The following is a 22,916-nucleotide window of genomic DNA, read 5'->3' on the forward strand; positions in this document are numbered from 1 at the left end:
ATGTTTCTATAACTCCTACTATTTCCAACCCCAATGTTTCTTTGCCTTCTAGTGTGGCTATGGAACCTGTGTCATTGTCCAAACAGGCTCCTACCAAAGCCACCAAATCTAAAATCTCCAAAGTCAAGTCAAAGAAACCTACCTCTGTTGTTTCTCAAAAGACAACAGTTGTAACAACTACCATAAACCCTGAAGGGAGTGAACAGGGTGTGAGTGGTGAGGGGAGGGGTGAACATCAAAAAGCCCCCCAGGATAAGGTGGGAGAGGTGAGTGGAACCCATTCCAGCCAAGCCACAGTCTCTCAAAAGACTGTAGTGGTTCAAAAGGAGTCCAGCACATCCCTAGTTGCATCCTCCCAAAAGGATGTAACTATTGAAAATAGTCCCCATCCAGGGACACAGAACAAAAGAGGGAGGGACACTGAAGCTAAACATTCACCAATTCAAGCCTTTTCAAGGAAGAAGAAGGCCAAAACCCTAGTTTCCACACAAGGGACACACACAGCACAGATACACCCACCAGTATCTGTGCCTTCTCAAATTCAGCTTGATGTGATTCCAGCAAATGTGGAATCACAGCCCCATTCTCTCAATATAGACACACACCATTCCTCAAACTCTCCTACACCTTCTCTGGATGTGGATAGGATATTCACATCAATTCCTGATTCTCCCTCATTAAAACTCAAGGAGGAGCCCCACTCAAAACCTGGTGATCATCATCTTTTAGATGATTTGTTGGATCATCAGCCAATTCTTTCAGATGTAGTTACAGAATCTGTGTCACCACACTTAAAATCAATCCACACAGATTCAACAATTATATCACTTTCTATCTCTACATCATTTCCTTCTTCAACGGATATCTCTCATCCGTTGACAAGTGGTTGTTCTTCAACGGATAAGCTTAACAGCAGTTATCCGTTGATACCATCAGTTTCCACTTCAACGGATACTCCCTATCCGTTGATGGCCTCTACACACTTAACAGAAACAACTCCAACTGTAGAGGACATGGCAACTGTACAATCACCTTTAGGCTTGAGGGAAGGGAGTGATTTTTTGAGTGAGAGGCTGGGTTGCTCCCAGGCAAAAGGAGAGGTTGAGAGTCACCAAATGCATGCTATTTCTTCCAGCATGGAAAAAGTAAGTGAGAGGAGTGCCACCTTAGAAGGTGAAGGTGAGGGTGTGAGGGTGTGTGTGAGCCAGGGGGAGCCCCTGATGTAAGAAAAGAGAGAAATTGAGAGAAAGGCAGGTACATAAGCTATAAGGGTGGATCCAGTCATTGCTAGTGAGTTAATGAAAGTGGATGATGCAGATAAGGGAAGACAATTTCAGTAACACTACAAAGCTGTCATTGATAACATTTTCTTGGATGCTGACACTTTTACTCACCCTGTTTCAGCCTATCAATTATTGGCTGCACAGGGCAATGTGGAGGCAGAACAGACACTACACATTGTACACACTTTAGAATCTCTTCTCAGAGACAAAGCTGCTGTCAACAGGCTGCCTTCTCAAGCTGGTGAGCCATCTGAAGAATTTGGAGTAAATTCTAATGATGATGACTCTAATTCTTTGAATGAGAGCATGAACTTAGGGGGAGTAGCAGGCCCAAGTTCTGTTCCTAATCTTCCTGCATGGGCATGGGCATGGGCAAAACCATCAACACCAGGAGAGTTTGGTGTCACTTTGGTCAAACAAGTCATGACAATTCAGCAGGCCATTCAGGAGACTCAGGATGCTGGTACCAAGGCAATTCTTCAAGCTCATCTGGAATCTCTGCATCTCTTGCAATTGCAGCATTACCAGCAAAATCTAAGTGTGGATGAGCTCAAGCTGGACATTGCTGATCTGAAATCCTACAATGCTGAGAAATTGGATTCAGTTATACCCTATGGTACTATGCAAGATTTGTTGGGAAGACTAAGGAAGGCCTCTGATGCTGACAAGAGGCTGGCCAGATTGGAAGATAGGGTTCAAATCATTGAAGACTCTATGGTCACCATTCTTCAGAATCAACAAACTCAAACAAATCTACTCATGCAGCTGGCACAAGCACAAGGCTTGACCCCTACCCTTGATGATAACAAAAAGGGGGAGAATAAAGGGGAAGGGGAAGGAGAGCCATCTACAACAGTTCAGATTTCTCAAGTGCTAGTTCCTGTCATCACAACTTCTCCACCAATTCAAGTCAAAGGAAAGCTAGATGGAATTGATCTAATCTAAATAGCAGCAGCTGAATTGCAAGTCAAAGAGCAAAGGAAGAAGATTGATGAAAAGATGCAACTAATATTTGGTTCTACAACTTCTCAATCACAATCTGTGAAGCATAGCACAAAAGTGGAATCAATTATTATGGAACTCAAGCCAGTAGGGAGGCATAAGGATGGAGAAACTTCTTCCAAAGATCTGCAACCTATGGTTCTCAAGCCCAACAACAGATCCAATAAGGACTCTACAAAGAATCCTCTAAAAGAGGTGGATTTTCCTCTTCCAAAAGCAGATGAGGACAAGCTTTTAGGAAGAAGTATTGCATATCTCAAAGAGACCATGGATGAGGCTGTAAGGAGAAACATGGCTATTATTTTCAGAGAGGGAAAGAGCATATGTGTGATGCAAGGACATCCCAAATTCTCAATAGCCAAGAAGGAAGAAACCAAAAGGTTGAAGGAAGAAGCCAAACAGCTAAAGGCTGACAAAAGAGCACAAGCAAAGCTTGAAAAACAGCTAGAGTCAAGTCAGGCTGAAGATCAGAAAGAAATTAAAGACAAAGGTGAAGATGAAGCTATGGGGGACATGGTTGGTACTGAGATGGAGGAAAGAAGTAAGGAAGAATGGCAGAAAGGGAAAAGAAATAAGGTCAATGCAAAGAGAAAGAAGGTAGATAAGACTGAAGAAACCCAATCAATATCCAAACCACTACCCTCTATTCCTGAACCCATTGTACCTGACCCCTTCATGAACATTCATGGTGAAACAATCATTCCCAAGGAGGAACCAATTGATTGGGACACCATCAAATTGCCCACCTTTCTAACCTCTTCTCCACCATCAAAGAAGCAGAAAAGAAGAATCAAATCAACACCCTATAAAGCCTCAATCAAATTCACACAGAAGCCTAAGTCCAAACCTCAAAACTCTAAAGATGATTATGTTCACATCTGTGACATAAAAGAATTTTCAGACATTGAACTCTATCTGGATGAGCTGGAGGATGTAAGGGGAATAGCTACCTACAGACAGCTACCTGAAAGACTAGTGTTCAAATACAAATGAGCTGGGGAAAGAACATGGCCTCTTCACAGAATTCTGAATGAAGGCTACACTACCTTGATCAGAGTCTACTCAGCCATACATAAGGATTCTGGCTTTACCAGAACTGCCAGGACTGAGATTCTCAACAAGATTGCCAACAGAAGGAAAACTTGGAGGGAGCCCAATGCTTTGCCTAGAACTTTACTCATTCCAGAGAGAGGTATTACAATTCACAAATCACCTCATTGGTTGATGGAGTTCAGAGACAACAAAGGAGTCAGAAGATTTTTCAGAATTGAAGATCAGCTAAAGATTGCCAGTAATGAAACTCTCAAGGATATGCAATCTAAGTTAGATGTCAATGAAGAAGATGAAGCTGAATTCTACAGACAACTTCAACTTTAAATAGAGGAGAATGACAGGAGGCTAGGAAAAAAACCAGGGATCAAAGAAAAAGAAAGTAATTTGCTCAAGCTAAAGAAGCACCCTTGGAAATAATTTATTTCTTCAATTTCATCTCAGCATATACACTTTTGCAGCACTTTTGAATTTCTGCTTAGTTACAGTTTATATATTTGTTAAGTGTTTTGTTATCATACAAGCTAAACCCAAATTTATGCCTACAGTTATAGTAGACATAAATAGGGGGAGATTGTTAGGAATATGTGTATCAGTTTGATGATAAGTTCAGCAAAACACTTAAGTAGAAATCTAGTGTTTGTAGCCTCAACGGATAAGACCATCTTGGCTATCCGTTGAAGGAGTAGCCTTACTTAGCAATAAGTTTGGTATTGTAGCACATCTCACTTTCTGGTTTCAAGCTGTAATTCTTAGATGTTATTAGAAGATAATCAGTCATGTTGACTACTAATGGATGTACAAGTAGGAGGGCTAATTGTAAATATTTCATGCCTTGTAATTTTGTATAAGTGAAGAAGTATCAACTGATATTGAAGACCTTCAACGGATAAGAAACTAAGCTTCAACGGATGTCTCTAACGCTTCAACGGATGAAAGCTTCAACGGATGCACTCCTAGAGCATCAACGGATAAAGCCATCAACGGATGAAAGCTTCAACGGATGCTCAGTCTCATAGCAGTTGATAGTGACAGTTAACAAAGCTGACAGAGGCACATGGATTGACAGAGATGTGGTAGCCTATTTCAGGAACAACAGAAAAAGCAACCGTTTTTAGTCTGGTTCAAAATGGAAAGTCAACAGATAATTCCATATTACACTGGATAAAAATGGAACAGAAACAAGTGGAGAACTATTGTCTTATTGTACTTTATCTTTGTCTTCACTTGTAAACTTGGTGTTATATAAACCAAGTAGTAGCTAGTAATTAGATATGAATTTTCCCTGAGTTGTTTAGAAATATCAAGAGAGAAAATCATCTAGTTTGTACTAGGAAGCAGCTGTGATTTAATTTTGAATCACAGATTTTCTGAAATAACACATCTCTGGTGGAACAACAAATCCACCAGATAAGTTTTTAAGTTCTTTGTGTTCATTTCATTTGTGTTTAAATATATATCTGTCTGCATCAGCTCCAAGCAATTCACACACATTTGATCACTCAAACACTTAGTCTTACAAATTGCTCAAAACTTGAAAAAGTTTTGAGATTTACATTCAACCCCCTTCTGTAAATCTCATTGTTAGTCCACTGGGAATAACAAGACCTTTCTTGGTAACTGGCCGAACCTTGATCGATGTGCAGAAGGGTAAGTTTACAATGCGAGTGCTAGATCAGGATATTACTTTTAATGTGTTCAATGCTATGAAATTTCCTACTGATAACGAGGAGTATTTAAAAGTGAAGTTGGTCGATTCGGTGGTCACATCGGAACTTGATCAATTGCTAAGGTCTGATGCCTTAGAAAAAGCCTTATTAGGAAATTCAGATAGTGAAGATGATGAAGGTGAAGAGTAATTGCAGTATTTGAATGCTTCTCCCTGGAAAAGGAAGATTGATATGCCTTTTGAATCTCTTGGAATGAAGGAATTGAACAAAGCTCCTAAACGCCTCAAGCCTTCTATTGAGGAAGCTCCATCTCTTGAGCTTAAGATTTTACCTGAACATTTGAGGTATGAATTTTTAGGTGATGCATCTACTCTGCTTGTTATTATTGCATCTGACCTTTCAGGTAGTGATGAGGAAAAGCTTTTGAGGATTCTGAGAGAATTCAAGTCGGCAATAGGATGGACTATAACAGATATCAAGGGGATCAACCCTTCTTACTGTATGCATAAAATTCTGCTGGAGGAAGGTAGCAAGCCTATAGTTGAGCAGCAAAGAAGACTTAATCCTATTGTGAAGGAAGTAGTGAAGAAGGAAATTCTGAAGTGGCTAGATGTAGGGATCATCTATCCTATCTCTGACAGTTCATGGGTAATCCTGGTTCAATGTGTGCCAAAAAAGGTGGAATTACTGTGGTAGCAAATGAGAAGAATGAGCTTATTCCTACACAGACAGTCACGGGATGGAGAGTCTGTATGGACTATCGGAATCTGAACAAAGCCACTAGGAAGGACCATTTTCCATTGCCCTTCATTGATCAGATGTTTGACAGGTTGGACGGTCATGAGTATTACTGTTGTCTAGATGGCTATTCAGGTTACAATCAGATTTGTATCGCTCCAGAAGATCAGGAGAAGACTACCATCACTTTTCCATTTCGTACTTTCGCCTTCAGACGAGTTTCTTTTGGTCTGTGTGGTGCACCAACCACATTTCAGAGATGTATGATGGCCATCTTTTCTGACATGATTGGCCAGAATGTGGAGCTATTCATGGACGACTTCTCAGTCTTTGGAGATTCTTTTGATGAATGCTTGTATAATCTGGGACACGTTCTCAAGAGGTATGTTGAGACCAATCTGGTTCTCAATTAGGAGAAATGTCATTTTATGGTGCATCAAGGCATTATTCTCGGGCACAAGGTCACTAATAAGGGCCTAGAGGTGGACAAGGCCAAGTTGGGGGTCATTGAAAATCTTCCTCCACCTATTTATATTAAGGGGATTCACAGTTTTCTTGGTCATGCGGGTTTCTAAAGGCATTTCATCAAGGACTTCTCGAAAATTTCAAAGCCTTTGTGTAGTTTGTTAGAGAAAGATGTTCCTTTTAAATTTGATGAAGAGTGCCTTGCAGCTTTTGAGACGTTGAAGAAGAGTTTAATCACGGCACCTATCATAACTGCACCTGATTGGAATGAGCCTTTTGAGATGATGTGTGATGCAAGTGACTATGCAGTTGGAGCAGTTCTTGGGCAGAGAAAGAATTATATATTTCATGTAGTCTACTACGCTAGTAAGACTCTAAAAGGTGCTCAACTGAATTACACTACTATAGAGAAAGAACTTTTGGCTATTGTCTACGGTTTTGAGAAATTTCGATCTTATCTACTTTGGACTAAGGTGACAGTTTTTACTAATCACGCCGACATTCGATATCTCATCTCAAAGAAGGACTCGAAGCCTAGATTAATTCGATGGGTTCTTTTTCTCTAATAATTTGAATTAGAGATCAAGGACAGAAAAGGAACTGAAAATCAAGTGGCTGATCATCTTTCAAGTTTAGAGAATCCTAACGCTACTTCACTGGACAAGACATTGATAAATGAGTCTTTTCCCGACAAGCAGCTGTTTGGAGTGCAAGAAGAAGAACCGTGGTTTGCAGACATTGTGAACTATCTTGTGAGTAATATCATGACTCCCGATTTATCTTATGCTCAAAGGAAGAAGTTTCTTCATGAGGTGAAGTGGTATATGTGGGATGAGCCGTTTCTTTTTCTCCAAGGAGCCGACCAAATCATCAGGAGATGTATTCCTTATAGCGAAACGGGGGGGGGGATCTTGCGAGATTGCCACTCAACGACTTATGGAGGACATTATTGTAACACCCCCAAATCCGGGATCGGGGATTTGGGTTGTCACGAATTCCATTTCCCTTATCAATACTTAATCTTAACAGTCAACCAACTACTGCGTACTGTGACCCCACAATATACACACACACACACCACAAGTTATAGTCTCAGAGATGAATACCAAAAATAACACAAATCATTTTGTTCCACAATTATAAACCATTTCACCTTAAAAAGGGTTTCTGAATAATTTATATATTCCTTGCCATTATTACAATTCATATAGATACACAAGTCTGGTGCGTCAAAAGTTGGAAGCCTAGCCTATTGGTAATTCCTACCTCAGCTACAGCGGCATCAACGCTTCCAGGAAACTGCGGAACGTTTCCTAACCGCTTGCGAATTGGAAGCTTGGGCCTGTTCATCTTTGCTATCTGTTGTTGTGTGATGAAAGAAGAAAGCAAGGGTGAGCAACAAGCCCACCGAAATAATATGTATAATAATTTACAATATATGAGCATTCTCATAGTACTCAAGAAAGTCTTGGTTAAGAAGAAATGAACCAAGTTGATATCTTAAGGCGACCAAGTCACAAAATATTCATTATATACATATATACTTTTCAAAATCTTTGAAATACTCTGCCATGCATAATACACACATAGTTCCATTTTATAACTGTATAAAAATATCGTTGCAAGGTGATCTCATATATTTACCCTTGTCTCAATATTTTTCTGAAAATCTTTAACATGCATAAGATAATCATTTACTAGATATAAGTTTAAAAGATGAAGTTACAAGATACTCCAATATACTTATATCTTTTCCGAATAGTACTTGAACTACCACCGTTCAAGTTATAATTAGTTTCAAAAGTTCATCACATAGATGAGACTACAAGATTAGATTTGAATAGATTCAATCTTTAAAATGTCATTGAATGAAATGAAGTTATGAGATAATTCATTAAGTCCCGATATATATATATATATATATATATATATTCATATATATCTCACATACATTTCCTGAAAACCTCTGTCATGTAAAGTATGAAAAGAGTTGCAATATCCAATGAATTTGGAAGGAAAAGAATTTTGGCATAAACCCGATATCTTGCTGATCAGGCAAAGATACCAATAAGTAACCTTTTCTACTAGTAGATGGATGAATCCCCCACCGGTCATCACCCTGGCCTCATTAGGACCTTGTGCTGGACCGCCACCCGGCCTCTTACGCGTTGATGGACTGCCACCCAGCCACTTACACTTTGATAGACCGTACCACGACTTGTCGCTTATGCCGACTCAATTAGATGGGCTTACTTTCCGAACATTGGGTAAGTAATCAATTCATTTGTCAAAATAACAACCTCGTTATGAATATAAAATACACCACAGAGCCGGATCCCTCAGGTTTTGAGCGAGTATTTAAATCCCCTTCGAAAGGAGGATCTTAAATATAAAAATATGTTTTGGGATCCGCCCTGACTTTTAAAAATCATTTTGAAGACTTGAAAACATTTTTTTAAGAATGTTTGGAGTAATGCTGATTTAATAAAATGAATCAGTCCCAATATATTAGAAATATCTGAATATTATTATTTAATTATATTCCCATAAAGAATAATCTTTATAAAAATAATTGAAGTAGAAGTTTTAAAACTCATACTTGAAATGGATATTAAATAACCAAAGATATACTTATGCGAAAGTATGATCGTTATTCGAATAATCAAAAATAAGTTTGATTATTGAAACATTATTCTTTAATAAAATAAAGAATATTATTTAGTAAATAAGCGGAGTCATAAGTCCTCGAATGAATATTCAAAATAATATTCATTAAATAGAATAAATAGAGTCACAAGTCCTCGAATGAATATTCAAAGTAATATTCATTAAATAAAATAAACAGAGTCATAAGTCCTCGAATGAATATTCAAAGTAATATTCATTAAATAAAATAAACGGAGTCATAAGTCCTCGAATAAATATTCAAAGTAATATTCATTAATAAAAAAAAGTTATCGAATAAACTTTATTCAATTAATAGTTTTGAAAACTATATTTATATATATATATAAATATATATAATATACTCAGGAACATCGAATCCCGGTTTTAGAAAATGTTCACCTTTGGGTCCCCTATACGAAGGGTATACACAATTACTGCTTATCTCTAGCATATGTATTATGCAACTATAAGCATTGGAATCAACAGATAGATATCAAGATTACGAAACAGACATGCATATATACCATATCACATGCTCCAATATATCACAAGATTTGCTAATTAACCATCATGCATCTATCACAAGATAATGCATATATATATATACATCACAACAATAGTATAACGGGTAGAAAACTTGCCTGAGTGCTCCGGGGTAGACTTAAGCTTAGAGTGGGTCCGGTAACCTATGAACAACAACATAAGCCGGAATTAAACCACGGTCGCTCAAGAAACTAGACTTTAACCAATTGAACCCTAACGTTTGCTTATGGTCATTTCTACGCTTAACAAATCACATAAGTCGTTCGAGTACCCTCGGCTCCACCATTTTTAATAAATTAACCATTAAGAATTTTAAGGTGATTCTTTTGCGAGTATCCTACCAACTGCCTAATCCACTTTACATAATTGTTTCGTACTCCAATTAGTCATTTGAGGACCTTAACCAAGGTTTCAAAGTAAGGCGAGGGGTAATGGTTCGTTCGCGAAATGCCGTTACTTAAAAAGGTCGTTTCTCCTAAACCGTACATCGGATTCAAGCGAACCACATATCAAAACGAAGCTTGTAACATGAACTATCTAAACATGGTAATGGTCAGTTCATGGCAGTGAGTGTTCTGGTGCAAAAGTTAAGCACAAAATAGTCTAAGGTAAATCGGGCATTACGACAGCTATGTTTACGCGATTACCAAAGTTTAAAGTACTCCAAGCAACCACAAATCAACCCATAACCATCAATACCACCAAAATTCATCCAAACCTTACTAACTCAGTCCATAACCTCATGATTTTTCCAACTTATTCAATCTCAAACAAGAGCTACTAACTATACTTAAGGTTCATCAACCAACAACCAAGATTTATATCCAAAATCATTATAATTCCAACCAAACTCTAAACATACAAGAATCGTGCTCTCATGAACTATAAAAAAGAAAACCAAACCTAATACTCAAAGTAAAGTTAGGGTTTGGAGGGGTTATACCTTCCTTGGAGTGAATAGAGTAGCTAGTAAGCCTTAAGAAGCCTTGAGATAGCTTAGGAATGCTTGGATTTTAAAGGAAATCAAAGAAAATAAAGTTAGAAATCTTGAAAACACTATTCATCATCTTCTTCCTTGATTTATTGGAAGAGATTCATGAAGAAATAGAAGCTTAAACTCCTAGGATATGCTTATCTAATCATAAGGGACCTTGGGTAATTACCTTGCAAATTAACAAAGCTTGGATCTTGATTTTTGGAATTTTTCTTCTTGAAAATAGTGAAGAAGCCGAGAGCAATGTTCTTGGGAGGGTTTGTTATTTGTTGAATGTATTTGTGGTGGAAAAATGAAGTGAATAGGATATTTGGATGATTTGTTGGTTGATTAAAGTGAGTGGAGTATGACTAAGCATGACATCATCCTAGTGACTTCATCTTTTGCCACTTGTCATCACTTGGTGGTGGAAGCATCTTCTTATGCTAATCCTTGCTTAATTGCTTGATTATCATCCATAATCCTTGAACTAATCTCTCTTGCATTACTTGTCGTTTAACTGTTTTACGACTCATTTATTGTTTGCTCTTGCTAATCATTTGAGGGATCATATCCGGGATCTTATTACTTGGGTTCCCCTAAACCTTTCTCAATATATTATATTCCTTTTATGATCCTCTCTTATAATCCTTGAATTTAAATCCTTTTAATCTTGTTACCTTATACTCAATTCTTTCGGTATCTGGTGGATCTTCGGGAAAAATCAAAGTGTTCGAATTTGGATTCTGACGATCTTTACATACACTTATATACTATATGGAGTACTAATAAGATCTCAGAATATCAATAAAAGAACTGCTACACTGTGTGGTATGAAAAGTTTTCTTATTCAGCATAATCAGCAAAATCACTATTCATAAGGTTTACAAAAAGTCCGAAATTTTTGGGGTTATTACAGTCTCCCCTCCTTAAAAGGATTCCGTCCCGGAATCAGATAGAAAATGAATAGAGATACTTTCTTAGCGGTGCACTTTCTAACTCTCAAGTCAATTTTCCCACATTGTGATTCTGCCACAAACCCTGACTAGCATGATAATCCTTCTTCTAAGCACTTGTCCCTTTTTGATCTATAACCCTTCCTGGTTGCTCCATATAGGTTACGTCTGGTTGCATGTCTATGCGCTCATATGCCCCTATATGTCTGGCATCCGGATTACACTTCCTTAACATTGATACATGGAACACGTTAAGAACTTGCTACAGGTTCGGGGTAGGGCTAGCTCATATACTAACTTCCCAATACGACTTAATATATCCAAAGGTCCAATAATTCGTGGGCTTAACTTTCCTTTCTTTCCGAATCACATCCATCCTTTCCAAGGGAATACCTATAACAGCACTAGGTCCCCTACTTCCTATTCTTTGTTCTTTGTTCATACTTCTTATGTCCATCTTGGGCTACTACCAGCCGTCCTCTGATTAGATCTATTATATCCTTGGTCCTTTGGACTACTGCGGGTCCAAGCATCTTGCGCTCTACAACTTCATCCTAATATAGGGAGATCGACATTGTCTTCCCTCAAGGATCTCGTAAGGCGATACCTCGATACTGACATACGATCGATTACCGTAAGAAAACTCAATCTGTGTTAAGTGATCATTCTAAATTCTTTCAAGTCTATTGCATAGACTCTCATCATAGCTTCTAGAATTATAGCTTTTATTTCTCAATACCCACTCTTTTCCAGTTCGTAATCGTTACTATCTTCCCTACAGAATATTATTCTAGATATTCCTTTACTCGCTAAAGTTTTATAACCTTTTAATAATTACATCAACCTTAGTATCACGAACGCGTTAGATTCGGAATACCATCGCACTGATACTACTTCCTTTCTAGCTGCTTCCATATTCGAAAGCTTGGTCCATCGTATAGAAGTAAAAGAATTTATTGAGAGATCACTATGATCATGAACACTTGTTCTATTGCATAGTTAGTACAGAAGGTGGCCAGCCTTTAGTACTTGACAAGCAATTAAACAACATGTGGTATCCTACTAGGCTTCTATTACACAGATAGATAGTCATTCGGCAATACCTCCCCTTCTGGAAGGGTTGTTCTTCTCAGATTACACGCAATGAAAAGAAGAGAAAAGAACGAATTGAAGAGAATTGTATATATGTAAAAAAATATACTGCCACAAAATATCTGGCTTGGAATCTACCTCTGAACTATAGAGGTTTGTCATAGGAGAACAAGACATATACGTATATATCTCAACATCAAGTATTATAGCATCGCATTTCACATGCCTAAATATTTTTGCTATCTGTCCATCATTCTATGGACCCATGCTCTTGCTCGAGCTTATAAACAATCATCTTTGAAACTCCGTCGACATCGAAAATCGAATCTGGGATTTCATTCTAGACATCATCGTTATTAAAATCCATAGCTACACCGCAACCTTCTTCATATAGTAATACTACTCTTTATCGATAAGAAGGAATAAATATACAATATGTAAATGATCCACTAGTTAGTCTATCAATGATAACTTATACATCACCACGACCCGATTAGTGGTACTCAATCTCAACATCCATTCCAATACGACTCTCACGGTTGTAAATGACTCATTACTCTCAGAATCATTGCAGTATTACTATACTCCACCACTGACCTACTGTCGTCATTCACTTTTCATGAAATCTTAATAGCTAACCATACAGAGTCTATACATGTTGTATAGAACTCTTCTAAGAAGGAAACATAATCACCATTTCATGATTCATGAAGAACAATCCAGAACTTGGCGTACATATGCCATGAAGCAGATAAAATTGCAGAAGAGTTTCAATGAAAGCAACGATAGCTGGTTAATACCATTATTAACCATATGTCCTTATTAGGAAACATGAAGCTCAAAGGTTTATTTAGTCCTCTCGTAACATGGTCCTGGCTTATCTCCAGATAGGACCTTCTAAGATAGATAGCCCGCTCACGGTGGTTACATAAATTAAATCTTTACCAACCTACTATTATGTTTGAGTATCGCACAATCTTCAGAAGGAATGTCAATCTTTCACACCATAATACAACCTTTACAGCTTTAACCATCATCACTGTATTTCTCTAGCACGAGCGCCTATAATTGTCCTCTTACACTTAAAGTGTCGGCCACCTCTTTGGCCTTTCCTGATAGTAAAAATTTCCTTATAAACAATGTCTTTTGAACCACCTTCATTAAATTTTCTACCTCATTTCAAATCACTACTTATGTGAAAATGCTTTTCTTAAGTCCCTGTGATAAAAAAATCACCATTTTTTTTCCATAAGTCACTGCCTTAGTCTTTAAATGTAAACATTATCATGGCTAACTCTCGATCATACTTAGGACGTCTTTTATCTTGGGCCCTTCTTACTTTAACAATTCTGACCTTCATTGGTTCAATCTATACTTCTTATGGTTTAACACGTGCCCACCTGGGATTATTATAATTACGCCATATTTCCTTCATCAAAATTTCTATTCTTGAGAACTTTGAAGATTACCTTTCTCCTTGTAAAACCTCTAAGGTTATTCTTAAATCCTTCATCAGGTACACCCTAGGCACAGGGCATATCAAGATACCATTTATTAATACAAGAATCATTGTCTATATACTTCTGAAAAATTTCTCCACTGATCCTTAAAGGTTGTTATTACCTTAATCCTTTCCCATCCATACTGTCAAAACTCATACTCTCCCTATTAAGGACGAAATTCCAACCTTTATGCATTCCCCTAGGGTTCATTTCAAGTTATCAAAGTTATATCCTTAATTACACCTTTAAAAAGGTAGTCGCATCCTTCCATGGATAAATCAATTCATATATCCTTGATAGATTATCTTATTCAATCATTCCCACCTCGATAGCCTATACCAATTTCACAATAGCATCTTTAGTCAAACTGAGGTCAACCCATATGGCCTCCAAAAGATAATAACGGTTATCCGCTTTTCTTGCCTAATTTGGTAACGATAACAAGGATGTTCTGGAAGATATTGGTCGTGTTCAACGTGAACTTCTTCTTAATAATTCCTCATTTACTTTTGTTGTTTATCTCAACAGTCATCTCAATGTTGGGATGTCTTTCATATCTGGCGTTTCTCTTTCTGGGTATTATGCCACCGGTCTTTCACTTCACATTCTTGAAGGTTATTTCCTTCATTTAATTTTCCTAATTTCTTACGTACTTGTCTCCTCCGTCTATCCGTGTCTCATTATTTATCCTTCGAACTATCTCAAGGTTTCCTCGAATCCTCCCAACTTACAGGGGATAAAATATATGTATCTCTTATGCCTTTAACCATCAACTTTAACTCATAGTGAATCACCCTCATCCTGACGATTACATACTTTTCTATTTCTTTACTACGAGTCTTTAGGGTTTCCTCATACCCAACTCCCTTATCATTCCTCAAACTGTATTTCCTTTTTATTTCTTTCCACTTCAGTTTGTCTTTAATTTCCTTTCTCTTACAATCATTTCATGAACCCACTAATCATTGACTTCAAACATCACGTCGTTCTGGGATTCTAGTTCTCAGAACAAATCTTGACAACTTTTACAATCTTAGATTCATAATTTATCATACTCTTCCGCCTTTGCTCTGGCTCTAAAGCTTTTACACTATCTCCATAACCTTCGGAATTACTTTCTCGAAAACAATTGACTAAACTTTAATCAGTTTATCATAACCTCTGGCTCCGTGCCTTCCTTGGCCTTTCACCAGCGAGTGGCCTCTCTCTTAGGAAGGTAAGTGACAAAAACAGTCTTTTGCACTTCGTCAATCATATAGAATCTCAAATGATTCCTATATTTCATTTAGTCAGGCTCTTGACTCGACTGGGTCAGCTTGTTCCTTGGAACTCTGAGAGCTTAGCTACTTAAAGGTCCTGAAAGAATTTCACACCACATTATTTCCTCAAGGTGGTGTTTAGGGGTAGAAGTATTAGTTTTGTTTAGGCAGGTCCATGAAATGCCTCATAGGAGTACCGTCTTGGTGCTCCCTTCCTTGCTCGAGTTCCATTTTTTCAGTCTAAATATTTCTTCCTGCTCCCCATAATCGGGGTCATCTTATATTTTAAAATCCTCATTTTCCCCTTCATTACGTTCTGGGTTCCTTATATCTTAATTGCGACATCCCTGATTATCACATTCAGGGTTTGCCCCAAATCTTATTCTTCGTGGGGGCATAATGCTTGGAAAAATTCTGAGAATCTCTTTATATTTGCCTTAATTACTTTGCTTAATTCTTTCCCTCGTTCAATCCTTACATGATCGTAAATTATGAATTCTCAAGTTCTATAACTTCATGACACTCTTAAGTGTTAATAGTGCCATTAACAATATGAACTTATTCACCACAAACTGATCTGAACTGAAAGGAACAAATATATACATAACCATTTGTTCGAGGGTACAACAACTAAACACCTGAAAGAGAATTACATCATTTGGCCTGATCGCTTCTTTCCTAAAAGTACTACCACAGATAATCATCTAGTCATTAAAGCTTAATCGTTCATAACTTAGGCTAATCCTCCAAAAGTGGTGCTGCATGAAATCCTTGTCAGATTGCTCAGACTCTGCACACTATTATGGATCAAGAAATGCGGGCACGCACGACATCCCTAACCTGCTCCAATAAAGCGGTGATGAGGTCTAAGATAGTTGCAAGTAGAACTGGATCAATCTGACCCTCAAGATGGCCTCTAGCTGTAATTCGAGTAGTAGCCTCAATCCTGTCCATGTTATACGCTAATCCTGCCGGAAGTACGCCGCCCTCAATCCTTGGTGCAGTGAGTCAATCCAATAGATCACTCCTAACATTACGGGCCTCAGACAGGCCACCCAGGGTCATCTGATAATCAGCGATAAGAGAAGCCTGAGTGGTAGCATCTAGCAGTCCATGGGGTGCAGGTGGTGCAGACCCAGGAGATCCAAATGGATAACCAAGCACGGTATCAGGTGACAATGGTGCAGGAGATAAAGGTGGCATCTCCTCAGTAGGTGTTGGGCTCTGTACAGGGGAGGGAATAGGAATTGGTGGAACCTCATGGATGTCTACAGGAACCTCTGGAAGAGGGTCTGATACTGGTATAATTGGTGCCGTGGAAGGCCCCACTCCTTCTGCCCTCATTATCCTATGTGCCCTTGGTAACTATTAGTCCCTTAAGAATATAGCAAGAATTACAGAAGGGGGGTTGAATGGAATTCTTTATCTTTTTCTTGAAATAAAAATGTTCAACTCGATTATAGATATATCTGTTTTGATTAGCACAATGCGGAATATAAACTTTAATGAATCAAAACAAGAGTAATTAAAAACAAGAGTCTTTAAAAACTTTCTGGTGGATTTTGAACAATTCCACCAGAGATATATATTAATATATCGAGAGAACTCTGTGTGCAGAAATGCTCACAGCTGCTTTTACAAGATAGAACAACTAAGAACACAGGAAATGCTAAAGATAGTGCTTACAAAGATTTCTCTGTGTTTGTTTCTAAGCTCACTTATTTTTCTTAGTTATTTTATATTTGCTACTCTCTTGGTTTATATATATTACCAAGATTACAAAGTCAAAAGAACTGAATAAATATAAAATCTAACAGTCTTGATCTTTGCTGGTTTTCGTCCTCTATGACCCAGTTAATAGGCTTCCATAGTGTTTGTATCCAATCTCGACGGCTGTGTGTCAGCTTTCACTGTTCAACTGATGTTTGAATCTTGATATTATCATCCGTCGACTTTCAGATCATCCGTCGATAACTTAATTGATCATCCGTCGACTGCTATTTTGAACATCCATTGAAAGTCATTTGATCATCCGTCGAAGCTTTGTTAAGCATCCGTTGATAGCTATTTTGGCACTTGACTTCATTTCACTTATACAGAATTACAAGACATTGCTTATGTACAGTTAATCAACCTATTCTGCATATCTAGTTAAAGTCAACATGACTTATATGCTACTACAGATTCTATACAAAGGTGCATACAACACTGTGCTACAAACTTATCATCATATAAGCTATTCACTCGATGGATAATAAATTACTCATCCATCGGTACTCAAACTGAGTTATCCGTCGGGACTATAATACTTATCCGTCGAGTGCTACATTATTTCACTAAGTAAAATCTACTTAGATGTTTTGTTTAGGTAATCATCAAGTGCACAACATATTCACAACAATCTCCCCCAATTTATGTCTACTGGAATTGTAGCCATAAATTAAGAGACACTTGATGATAAAAAAACATCCTAAACATATATCTTTAAGAATAAGTAGATAAAACTGAAAGTGCTTCAATTTAAACAAGGTATACAAGGTTTGGCTCACAGTCAATTCAAGATGCTCCTCTAGCCTGAGCAGATTTTTCTAGTTTCTTGAAGGTCTAGATCTTCTTCCAAGCTTTCTGTTGTTTTCTTCAATTTGATTCTGGAGCTGTCTGTGGAATTCTAATTCATCAGATTCTGAGAGATCTAACATTTCTTGCATTTCCAAAAGAGTCTCATTGCTAGAGATACTCAATTGGTCTTCTAGTCTGAAGAATCTTCTCACACCCTTGTCATCCATGAATTCCATCAGCCAGTAGGGCCTTAGATGCACTCTTCTCCCTGTGTATGGGATGATAAGAGTTTTGGGTAGTGCATCTTTGGCTCTAACACTCCTTAGCTCTTCAATCTTCTTCAATACTAATCTTCTTGCAGTTACATTAAACCCAAAGTTTTTCTTGAAGGATGAATAGACTTTGATCAACACAGCTTGGCTTTCTTGAAGTATCCTGTGAAGAGGCCACTGAATCTCCCTTCCTCCTTTGTACTTGAATATCAACCTTTCAGGTAGGTTTCTGTATGCATCAATTGCCCTTACCTCATCCAGCTCCTCCAGATAAAGGTTTAGGGCTGAAAATTCCTTGATGTCACACAAGTACAAGTAGTCTCCCTTGTTGATCTTGGGTTGAGCTTTGACTACTGCCTTGGATTTGAGAGGTGACATCTTCACTTTCTTGACTGCCCTTGATTTTGTCCTTCTTGGCTTGGTGAGAATTGGCAAGTTGAAGTCAGGAATTGGTAATTTATCCCACTCTATTGGCTCATCCTTTGGCACAATAGGCTCTCCATGTATGTTCCTGTAGGGGTCTACCACCCTTATGTCTTCAAATACCACAGAGGGCTTTGATGCTTGAGTTTCAGCTTTAGTGGATTCCATTGGAAATTGATCTTCCAATTCCTTGTTAACAATATCCAACTTTATTTTTGTTCTTTTAGCCAATTCTTTCTTTCTTGGAGATTTCTTCTGTTCTTCAATCTTCTTCTTTGATCCAGTAGCTTGAGTTGGTTGAGAGGGAATTTGTTGAGAAGAGTTCACAGCCTGTAGCTTGGTCAAGATAGCAAACTGTTCTTTCTTTTGTTTAGACTTCTTTGCATCTAGAGCAGCTTGCCTCTTTTCCTGCTTCAATCTAGCTTTTTCTTCTTCCTTTGCTTGAGCAAATTGTGGATATCCAGCTACCACACAAATTTCCTTCCCATTTCTGAATATCTTTGCAATTCTCTCTCTTGAGGCTGAATCAGCTGGATCTTTGTAGAGAAGAATAGATCTTGACAGAAGCTTCTTTTCATCAGGCTTGGGTGTCTCATACACAGTATCCATAGGGTTCTTCAAAGATGACTTTGTATAGTTTGCCCTTGGTTTAAGAATCATCTCAGCCTTTGTAGTCTTGATGCAGGAAGATTGTCCTTTCTCCAGATAGTTCATGCTCATCTCATTCACATTGATTGGCTTGACATGAGAGTGATGGATTGCTGACTGATCTGGTTCCTTGACTAATTGAAACTTTCTCTGTATTTCCTCATCAATCTTTTTCCAGTTGATCAGAGTCAACTCCTCTTTATCAGTATCTTTCAAACTTGCTGCTGCTGCATTTATAAGATCTATACCATCTGCAACTGGTGGCTTGGAGATAGTAATTGAAGGTACAATTACTTTGCTGATTTGAACTACAATGTTCTCCCCTTTGTTGGTCCTTTATCCCCCTTACTTGATTCTCTCTCCCCCTTTTTGTTATCATCAAGTGAAGGAGTTAGGCCTTGTGCTTTAGCCAGTTGCATGAGAAGATTTGTCTGAGTCTTTTGATTTTGAAGAAGTAGGGCCACTAAATTCTCAATAACTTGAACTCTGGTCTCCAGCTTGGCTATCTTCTTCTCAGAATCTGATTCTCTTCTCAACCTTTGTAATAAATCATGCATGGTACCATATGGCATTAGTGAATCCAGTTTCTCAGAGTTGTATGTCTTTAAGTTAGCTATCTCCTTTTTCAATTCATCCACACTGATATTCTGTCTGGAGTGTTGGATCTTCATTAAGTGCAAGGAGTCTAGATGAGCTTTAAGAACAGCCTTGGTACCAGCATCTGAAACTTCCTGAAGGGCTTGCTGAATAACTGTTACTTGTCTTACCAAAGACACCTCAAATTGTCCTGGTGTGAAGTCCTTTGCCCATGCCCATTCAGGTAAACTTAAAGCAGAACTTTGGCCTTCAGCTCCCCCTAAGTTCATGCTTCCATTCAAAGAACTAGAGTCATCATCATCAGAATTTACTCCAAATTCATCAGATGGCTCTCCAGCTTGAGGAGGCATCCTGTTGACAGCAGCTTTATCTCTTTGAAGAGATTCTGTGGTGTGCACTAAGTGTAAAGTCTGCTCTGCCTCCACATTGCCCTGAGCAGCCAACAATTGATAGGCTGAAACAGGGTGAGTAAAAGTGTCAGCATCCAAGGAAATGTTATCAATTACAGCTTTGTAACGTTGCTGAAATTGTCTTTCCTTTTCAGCATCATCCACAATCATTGACTCACTAGCAATGGCTGGCTCCATCCTTATTGCTCCAGTACCTGCTTTTCTCTTGTATTCTCTCTTTTGTTGCATCAGGGTCTCACCCTGGCTCCCCACCCTCACACCCTCACCTTCACCTACTAAGGTGGGACTCCTCTCACTCACTTTTGCCAATCCTGAATGAATGGATTGCTGAGATTCACTCTTTTCCTCTCCTTTTGCCTGGGAGCAACCCAGCCTCTCACTCAATACACTCTCCTCTCTCAGTCCTAAGAGTGATTGTATTACCACCAAATCTTCTGCACTTGAAATTATTGAAGTTTGAAGTTGTGCAGAGACACTCGACGGATAAATGATATCCGTCGGGTGAGTGGTAAAGCTATCCGACGGATAACTGTTGTTAAGCTTATCCGTCGGGATACAATCACTACTCGACGGATGAGCAATATCCATCGAGAGAGTAGAAATGAATGAGGTGGGAAGAGAAACTATTGTTGACTCTGTGTTGATTGAAGTTATTTGAGGCACAGATGTCACAATAGAAAAGAAAGAATTGGCAAGTGAGCCAACAAATCATCTAAAAGATGATGCTCACTTGCACTAGATTTTGGCTTCCCCAACAGAGTTAAAGAAGGGGAATCAGGAATTGAAGTGTTTATCATGTCCACTTCCAGTGAGTTGGTTGGTGAGTATTGTGTTTCAGTGGCTTCTATCAAGAGAGATTTTGGATGTGACTCCACATTTATTGGAGCCACATCAATCTGAATTTGAGAAGGTGCAGGGACTGTGTCTTTAGCACCAGTTTGCACTAAGTGTGTGTCCTGTGCATCCCCAGTTGTTTTGGATTTCTTCTTTCTAGTGTAAGTTTGGTGTAGGCTTGTGTCCCTAACCCTCTTGGCCTGTGCTCTTGGATGAGAGCCTTGTTCAATAGCCACATCCTTTTGGGAGGATGCAGCTAGAAGTGAGCTTCTGTCCTTTTTAAGCACTGCAGTTTGTTGGAAACTGTAGTGTGGCTAGGCTGGGATTCACTTATCTCTCCAACCTTATCCTTGGGGTTTCTTTGATGTTCACCCCTTCCCTCACCTATCTTACCCTCCTTCACACTCCCCTCTTTGTGTTTGGTAGAATTTTCAACTGGTACCTTTTGAGAGATACCAGAGGGGGTTTTCTTTGATTTGAATTTAAGAATTGCAGTTGTTTTGGCAGCTTTGGTAGGCAACTGTTTGGTCATTGTCACAGTTTCCATAGCTATGCCTGAAGTCAAAGAAATAGAAGGGATTGGAATAGTTGAGAGTGTAGATGAACTTACCTCACTTACCTGAGGTGCTAGCATTACAGGAAAATAGAACATTGGCACATCTTTGTGATGGTTGGCTCTGTTCAAATCTGCAATGATTCTTCTCTCTTGAACCCAACATGCTAATTTGTTGGTTGGGTTCTCAAGTACAATCTCTTGACAAAGATGGTTAGCCAAAAGCATAAAAAATCTAGCATAGTAAATATTCTTTCCTCTTTTGGCTAAGTCACCTAGTTTGTAACCTAACTCATACACAACCAGATCACTTAAGTTGTAATATTTGTCTGTAACTAGCATGTATAGCATGTTAAGCATGGAAATGTTCACGGAAACAAAATTACTGATTTTTCCAGAAAAGACCTTAGTTACTACATCACACAAGTAACTCCATTCCTTCCTAAGACCTAGTCTTCTAATTTCACTTTGTTTTGCAGTAGGAAGTGCATAATGAATGGAATTTAGCATATTGACAATATCAGTGTCAGTGTGTGGTGCAGTAACATTGTCATCAGGAATCTTGAAACATGCTTTTATGACATCACTATTGATACAGAAAACATTACCTTTGATGGTCAGAGTGATGGTTTTGTCAGTAGAGTTGTAGATTGCTGTTGTCCACATCTCCTCATCAACTTCACAATAAATTGTGGGTGATTCCAGCATAGAAAAACTTAACTTGCAGTTCTTCACGAAGTCCATCATCTTATGATAGTCTTCAGATTGTTGAATCCCCTTATTGACCAAGGCAGTGAAGTTGTTCTTCTCATAGATGAACCCAGTCTGTGACATGATCTTTACTACGGGTGCCATTGTTAGGGAAGAAAAGCTTTGAAAAGAAAGAGGATTTTTGCTTGAGAGAGAATGAAATAAGACAGTTGAATTTGAGAATGATAAAAGAAAATGATTAGAATGAAATAGGCTTTTATACTTTGCTCAAACTCAATGGATAAAAATATCAAAGACAAATAAATTACTCAATAGAAAACTGCCTAAAATTACCATTTTTAAAATAAACTTTAAAAATTCCACCCATTATCCGTCGTGTAATGCTTATAAACTGTAAGTATACTCGATGGATAATGTTCAGGGAATTAACGGTTAAGATTTAGACACTTCGACGGATGAGAATAAAATGTTATCCGTCGAGCTTTAAAATATTCCAGAAAAGTAATTGATTTTTATTTACAATTTGTATATCGATGGATGACTCAACCCGATGGATAATGGTCATCCGTCAAGAGACAAATTTTGACTTAGCCAAAATTTCATCCAAGACTAAAAATCAACTAAATTTCTGGCTTCTTTTCAACTTGCAAGAATAATTCAGATAAATTCAAGAGTAATTAAGCATACCTAACTCACTTACCAACCTAGA

The sequence above is a fragment of the Apium graveolens genome, chromosome 7 (assembly GCF_009905375.1).
Source record: "Apium graveolens cultivar Ventura chromosome 7, ASM990537v1, whole genome shotgun sequence".
NCBI lineage: Eukaryota > Viridiplantae > Streptophyta > Magnoliopsida > Apiales > Apiaceae > Apium > Apium graveolens.